An 8,381-nucleotide genomic window follows, 5' to 3' on the forward strand; every position below is an offset into this window, starting at 1 on the left:
ATTTTATCTATGTCTGGCCTTTTATTTTTTCTTTAGGGAAAGATTTTTATTTTCAGACAATAGATATTTAAATCACAGTATCATGGACTCTGGCTTAGCTACACTCATCATCTTGTGAATGTCTATGGAAACTGAATTAGGAGCACTCCAGAGGGCTGGCCCTGGATTATTCCACAGCTTCATTTAATTATAACCATCAAAGTTAATGAGAGTCATAAACTCTTTCATAACATACCAATGGGCTGTGTGATTGGAGGGGAACCTGGACATTTCGTTATAAAGCTAGCATATCAGAAAAGACACAACTAAACAACACCTTTTCTCTTATGAAGAAAAAGACACAGAAACATAATTTGGTGACATTTTCACACTTGCTAAAATTAACTTTCGGTCAAAAGAACAGTGGAATTGTTAGCTTTATTTTCTGATAAAATTTTAATCTCAGGTTGGATAAGCAATTTTGTTTGCCATTAAGTGTGAGACTACTTGAAGTAAAGTCATGTAGACAATAGGGCATTATATAGAAAGGATAAAAAGGTTAACAGAAAGAAAGATCAGAAAGAAAATGAAAAGAGGAATAATTGTGTCAGAAACTTAGTAAATTGGTATATTAGGGTTCTCTGTATTGGTTCCAGAGAACCAATAGGAGAGATAGATAAGAAGGTAGATGATAGATAGATAGATAGATAGATAGATAGATAGAGGTACAAATATAAAGAGATGTATTATATGGAATTGGCTCATACAATTATGGAGACTGACAAGTCCCAAGATCTATAGAGTCAGTCAGCAAGATGGTGACTCAGGAGAGTAGATTAAGTATTTCTAGTCTGCGGGCAAGCGAAGGTCAAGGTCCCAGCTTGAATGCAGTCAGGCAGAAGAAATTGTCTCTTACTCAGGACAATCAGCCTTTTTGTTCTATTCAGACCTTCGACTGATTGGTTGAGGCCTACCCATATCAGGGAGGAAACCTGCTTTAAGTAATCTACTGATTTAAACGTTCATTTCATGGAAAACACTTTCACAGAAATACCCAGATTAATGTTTAACCAAATATCTGAGCATCCCCTGGCCCAATCAAGTTGACACATAAAATTAACCATCATACCTGGCCAATATATAATAGTCCCGGTATTGGGACTTCTGTATCTACATCTGTATGTGTCTCTATGTGCGTGTATAGCATTTAAGAAATGTTGGGCTTCCCTGGTGGCACAGTGGTTGAGAGTCCGCCTGCCGATACAGTGGACACAGGTTCGTGCCCTGGTCCGGGAAGATCCCACATGCCGCGGAGCGGCTGGGCCCATGAGCCGTGGCCGCTGAGCCTGCGCATCCGGAGCCTGTGCTCCACGATGGGAGAGGCCACAACAGTGAGAGGCCCATGTACTGCAAAAAAAAAAGAAAAAAAAAAAGAAATGTATTCTTCTCACCTGTTTTTAAAGCTTTGCTCTTGGATTCTTGAAATCCCACCATAGATTTTTTAAACTGAAGTCAAATTCAGATAACATAAAATTAACTCTTTTAAAGTATACAATTCAGTGGCATTTAGGATACTCCCAATGTTGTGCAAAAATGACCTCTATCTAGTTTCAAAACATTTGTATCACCCCAAAGGGAAACCCTATGCCCATTAAGTAGTCATTCCCATGCTTACTTCGGCAGCACTTATACTAAAATTGGAACTATACAGAGAAGATTAGCATGACCCCTGTGCAAGGATGACATGCAAATTTGCAAAGCATTCCATATATTTATTAGCATACTAAGTGAAGTAAGTCAGAAAGAGAAAGACAAATACCATATGATATCACTTATATTTGGAATCTAAAATATGACATAACTGAACTTATCTATGAAAAGGAAACAGAGTCACAAACATAGAGAACAGACTTGTGGTTGCCAAGGGGGAGGGGGATGGGGGAGGGATGGAGTGGGAGGTTGGGGTTAGTAAATGCAAACTATTACACATAGGATTGATAAACAACAAGGTCCTACTGTATAGCACAGGGAACTCTATTCACTATCCTGAGATACACCATAATGGAAAAGAATATAAAAAAAGAATTTATATATATGTAAAAAAGTAGTAAATCTCTGATATTCATAGACTAAAAAAAAAGTACTCATTCCCCATTTTCCCCTTTACCCAGCCTCTGGCAATTATTAATATACTTCCTGTCTCTATAGAGTTTCCTATTCTGGATACTTCATATAAATGGAATCATATAATATGTGACCCTTTATGTCTAAAATCTTTCACCTATCATAATGTTTTTCAGGTTCATTCTTTTGTAGCATGTATCAGTACTTCATTCCACTTTATGGATCAATATTCCATTGTAGATAAACATATTTTGTGTATCTATTCATCTGTTGATGTGCATTTGGGTTGTTTCCACCTTTCGGCTATTGTGAATAATGTTACTATGAATAATAGTAGCATTACTGTGTACAATACCTTTTCGAGGGTGTACAAATAACAGTTCAAAACCCTGATTTCAATTTTTCTGGGTATTTCCAAATAGTGAATTGCTGGGTCATATGATAATTCTATGTTTAACTTTCTGAAAAACTGTTTTCCCCATCATAAATGTTTAACAGGAAATTACTCATGAAATAAAAGCGTGGGAAATCAGGACAATGTTTAACACACACAGACACTCACACCCTTAGAGGTTGCAATCTGCCATACTAAATGTTTGTGATGATGAAAAGTCCATCTGATATTGTAAGTACATCAGAGGCCTTATTAAAAGTTAAAATGATAAAGATACTCTGTTCCACTGATGGTTTTCTTTTCTCTCCCCATCACATGTGATACCAAACTCGAGCTTTCAATGATAGAGGCCATGTACTGACTTTTCCTGTTGCCTCAATAGCAGCCAGCAGCAGACTCCAACCTCCTTCATTGCTTCATAACATTCTTATATAGGAGACCGATATAGTCCTCAGGGTCATTACAAATGGCAGCCTTCTAGCTCTGCAGAAACTCAGAAACTTACCCAGAGAAAGAAATGACAGAGGTCTCTGGGGTCAAGTGTTCTAGACTGACATGTGACCTCACCCCCAGAGCTGAGTACCCTTTCCCAGCTACCCTCCAGGGCAGGGCTCAGACAGAGGTAGCTGTGAAGGAAGCAGAGAGGAATGGGCTGGGGAGTTCTTGAGAGCCCACAAAGCCTCCACAATCAGGACTCCAACTTTGCTGGCCCAGGAAGGATTTCCCTTCCAATAAGCATTGTTTCAGTTAAGATATTTAAGGGATTTTCTTCCAGCAGAACTATTAGAGACAAAATGAAAATCAGACAGTCTTGAGAGAAGAAATTGGTCACATACAAAATTTTGGTCCTCATTCTTAAGCAGCTGGACCACAGATGAAGGCTTGAAACTTTGGCTTCAGACTCCTCCATTAGTCAGCATCGTACAGCAACTGGGTCTGCCCAGCGTCCAGAAAGCACTTAATGCATCCCTATCCCCCCTATTTCCTCCTGTATGGCTCTCTCTCTAGTCAACAGACATCTTTAAAAACTAGACCCTCCCTTGAAAAAGATTGCTGACCCCTCATTAAGAAAGACTGAAGAAGATTCAGTCATCTTAGAAGTTCTTCCTAAAATATAATAAAGAATCTTGACCTCACTTCCCCCAATATACATTGTTGTATATCAGAATATAAATTTTGAAATATAAATATAAAAAGAGAGGGGAGATATCACCTACTCTTTTTTACATAAATGCAAGCTTTTACTTTTGTCAAAAAAGAAAGTACATACACAAGGTGTTTCTGGATTTCAGAATTTGCCGCCAGAGAAGAATAATTAGAATTAAAAGTTTGCTGCACTAGTTATTTAAATCAGGTTCCCTTGCTCTAACTACCAGGCACTATGTAGACTCACAGCTGAGAAGCTGGTCCTACCACTGTTACAACACCAGACCACCCATTTCACAGGGCCCAGCCCCACTTTATAGGGAAAGATGCAGGTGAATGACAATGCTTGGGAGCCAAGATTCCATTGTTCTCTGTTGGGGAAAGCCTGAAGCATAGTCTAACGATGTGTAAAGTGAAATTTCTTTCTGACTGAGTCATCCCCTGCTGGATACAGAAGATAAAAGAGAACAGCATCATTCTGTGCTGAAAATGTACAGTGCATGGTGATTACATCATCCATCAGGAGGCTGTGAATCTGTTGATAAGGTGAAAGCAACTGATAATCATACTAACATGACACAATACAAGAAAGCATGATGGAGGGGGCTGAGGCTGTTTGGGACATACAGGTAAGCTCTGAAGACTCAGCAATAGACCTTAGAGACCTCACAGTTCCCCCTAAGACAGCCAAAGACAGGAATCCTACCAGCTTGCCTGGACTACTGCATGGGAAATCCATCTCCACCTTGGATCTCCCATCATGCAATCCAGAATTTATTACTTCACCACATATACTTTTTCAAGAGAAGGTGATTGGTCTTATTTTTCTCAGCTCTTAGGAAATTGGTGGGAACAAGTGATGGATTGAGTGTCTCATTGCCTGCAGTCTTCCCCTCCCTCCTACAACCCAATGGCATGGATTCCCCAGTTGCCAGTGCAGAACTCTAGTGTTTTTAATGTGGCAACGCTCCCACAAGGAGCAGTGTTGATTAGAGAAAAGAGCAGTAATAACAGTACCTCCACCTACTGATGACCTACTGTGTGCCAGGCTGAATGTTTCCCATTCATTCTGCACCAGAAGGCAACTATAAAGATGAGTCCAAAGAAAACCAAATGTCATTAAATTCAGCATATAAAGTTGCACCACTGAAAACTTTCTCATGAACCAAGAACATACCACACTTAGGGATAGAGTGCTGTAACTGAAGTCTCTCATTCATAGATTGCCCTCTTTTTTCCAGAGATGTTTAAGCAAACCTACAAGTTCATTTATACTAATGCCTTAAGGACTGAATTCAAAAGGATCATTTTTGCATTCTCAGAAGAGAGTCAGATCCGTTTCAGCGGGCCTGGGAGTTTTCATCGGGCTAGTGATCTCAGTGAACATCTCTCATGTGCGCTGATTTATCAGATACTGCTTAATTTAATTTTCAAAACACACTGTTTTTCAGATGAAGAATCAGAGGCTCAAGGAGGTTAAGTGAATCAGCCTAGATCTCACAGATAGCACATGTCAGGGTCGGTCTCTAAGCCCACGGTCTGGGGGCTATCCTCCCCCACAAGTCTGGCTGAGCAGCCCTTCTCAGGAAGGATTGGTCTAGCTCTCACTGACCCCCCAGGCCAATTCCAAAGCCATCCTTTCACAGCCAACTGCAAATAGCATCAAGAGGTTGAGAAAACTGCATTGAAGCATCTGACCTCCCAAGGGCAGCCCTTGGTTCTCCGCAGCTAAAAGCCTCATTTTCCAAGTCTACTACTTTGAGTTGGATTGCAGAACTAGTTGAGGTTAAAACAAGAAAATTCATGTTCCACAATCAAATAAGATCAGATGATCCAGAAGACTTGAGAAAAAAAGCGAGGAACCACACTTACTGGGTAACAATTGACAAAAACCTTTGAGCGGGGCTTTGGCCTGCATTTCCTAATAATTCAGGCAGAACTGAGTAACTCATGATTCATGGAGAGAACCATCTTTCTCAGAAAGCGTTTCTAATTTTTGCAGAAGCATTTAACTAACTTGCAATTTTAAAAAATGTGCTCCAAAGCACGTCGTTCAAATTAATTTTTGAATGTTGAGATCAGCCTTCTTTTGGATCTGTGAGAGATGCTCCATATAGCACAGGATGTTAGAGTTGTACTTTCTTCTCAGGTCATGGGAAGACATTTCCTATGAGCTTCTAGATGACACACATGTCAGAAAGGGTGTTCGTCAACTTGCCAGTGTTCCTTTATGGTCACTAGAGAGCTGCCTCTTTCTTTTGATCTTTGAGAAATATATTGTGAAATATTTCTGACATATAAAACTATGGAGAAAATAATATAATAAATGCAAGCGTATCCATCTCCCAGCTTAAAAAATAGAACTGTGCAAACATACTTGAATCAGTCTGTGTTCCCCATCCCATTCACTCTTGGGGATGTCCATCATACCTGGGCATGTCTTATACTTTTACCAAAATCCTGTACAACTAAGCAATACTGAGTATCATTTTACACAATTACACATTACTTAAACAGTGCATCAATGACATTGTTCACAATGTATTCTTCTGAAACTCTTTTCACTCAACAATATGCATACAAGAATCATCCAAGTTGAACGAACCTTGAGATTATCATACTAAGCGATGTAAGTCAGACAAAGACAAATACCATATTATATCAGTTATATGTGAAATCTAAAAAACAGTAAAAATGAACCTATTTACATATATATGTGAATCACTTTGCTGAAGCTAACACAATATTGTAAATCAACTTTAATTTAAAATTTTTTTTAAATAAATTCACCCTCAAAGGAAAAAAAAAAAAAAAGAATCTTCCAGGGCTTCCCTGGTGGCCCAGTGGTTGAGAGTCCGCCTGCCGATGCAGGGGACACGGGTTCATGCCCCGCTCCGGGAAGATCCCACATGCCGCGGAGCGGCTGGGCCCGTGAGCCATGGCCGCTGAGCCTGCGCGTCCGGAGCCTGTGCTCTGCAAAGGGAGAGGCCACAGCAGTGAGAGGCCCGCGTACTGCAAAAAAGAAATCTTCCATGTTGATGCATATAGTTCCAGGTCATTTATTGTTACTGTTGTATAGTATTTCACTACACAAATATAATTCAGTGTAATGCACCATCCTCTTGTTAATACTTAAGATGTTTCTAATTTTTTACTATTATATATGAAGCTGATATGCATGTTCTTGCATTCCATTCTATCATTCTATCATTGAATACTTTCATGCATTCTTAACACTTTCTATATTCTCTGTGTCTCCTTGGGCACATATGTGAGATTTTCTTTGACACATTTCCTAGAAATAGAAATGCTGGGTCACAGGGTACACTCATTTTCATGTTTATTGCATGTGGCTAAACTGCTGTCCAAATTGGTTGTACACATTTTCCTCTGTACCTGCAAAGTATGACTTCCTCTTTCTCCATATTCTCACCAACACTTAGTATTTTCAGTTTTCAATTTTTGCCAATTTGATGCCAATCTGACTGTCTTTTAGCTTTGCATTTCCTGATTATGATGTGGTTGAATATTTTTTCTTAATGGGTCATTTGGGTATTTTCTTCTCAAATTATCTGTTTATATCATTTGCTTATTTCTCTAGTAGGATTATCTTATCATCAAATTCCAAATGTTCTTTACATGTTTTGTGTATACATATCGCAAACATCTTTACATCTTATCCTTGTCTATGGTTTTCTCCCTCCAATTTTTTTCCTTTCAGTATTTGAAACACAGAGTTTCTATCATTTTAATCAAGTTGAATTTATCAACTTGATTTTAATCAAGTTTTTAATTTAGTCAAGTGTTAATCAAGTTTTAGTCAAGCTTTAATTTAGTCAAGTTTCAATTTTAATCAAGTTTTTAAAAGTGGTTTTCTCCCCCCACTTTTTTTCCTTTCCATATTTGAAACAGAGTTTCTATCATTTTAATCAAGTTGTCTTTATGTTTGTCCTCTTTGTATGTATGTACTTTGTATGTACTGCCCTACCACAAAAATCACAAAGATGTTTTATTAAATGTTTTCATAAAAAATAAAAATTATGGGTTTCCCTGGTGGTGCAGTGGTTGAGAGTCCGCCTGCCGATGCAGGGGACACGGGTTCATGCCCCGGTCTGGGAAGATCCCATATGCCGCGGAGCAGCTGGGCCCGTGAGCCATGGCCGCTGAGCCTGCGCGTCCAGAGCCTGTGCTCCGCAACGGGAGAGGCCACAACAGTGAGAGGCCCGCGTACTGCAAAAAAATAATAATAATAAAAATAAATAAATAAATAAAAATTAATATTCTCATATTTTATGTCTTTATCCTCCTTAGGGTTGATTTTTACATATGGTGTGAGATAAAGATAAATTTCATTTCTTTCCTTAATAGATAACCAGTTGTTCCGAAAGCATTTGTTAGGTAGACTGTTCTTTTGATACTGATCTACAATACAATCTTCTCATATATTGTTTCTGTTTAAGCATTAGATAGTTTATGGGGTCATTTATTTCTTCCATTGGTCTATATATCTGATCTTTTGCTAATAGCACACTGGTCAAATTACCATAGTTTCAAAATAAGTCTTGTTTTCTGGTCAAACATGAACTCTCTGCCCTAGTTCTCTTCAAAATTGTCTTCAAAAAAGAGCTATTATTTGTTGGCCTTGCAATTTTCGTATAATCTTCTCATATGTTGTTTGGAGTTACACTGGGTTTTTAGAGTACTTGGGAGAGAGTAAAAATTTTCATGATTTTGGGTT

General features: G+C 38.7%; 1 non-coding gene across 1 annotated transcript; it reads left to right on the plus strand.

Moving 5' to 3' along the window:
* The first annotated feature begins 1,646 nt into the window (after window positions 1-1,646).
* LOC117202076 (U6 spliceosomal RNA) lies at window positions 1,647-1,753 on the plus strand. The gene has a single exon (XR_004484250.1). It is a non-coding gene; the product is annotated as a U6 spliceosomal RNA (small nuclear RNA).
* Window positions 1,754-8,381: the final 6,628 nt, after the last annotated feature.

The sequence above is a fragment of the Orcinus orca genome, chromosome 2, assembly GCF_937001465.1.
Source record: "Orcinus orca chromosome 2, mOrcOrc1.1, whole genome shotgun sequence".
NCBI classification, from domain to species: domain Eukaryota; kingdom Metazoa; phylum Chordata; class Mammalia; order Artiodactyla; family Delphinidae; genus Orcinus; species Orcinus orca.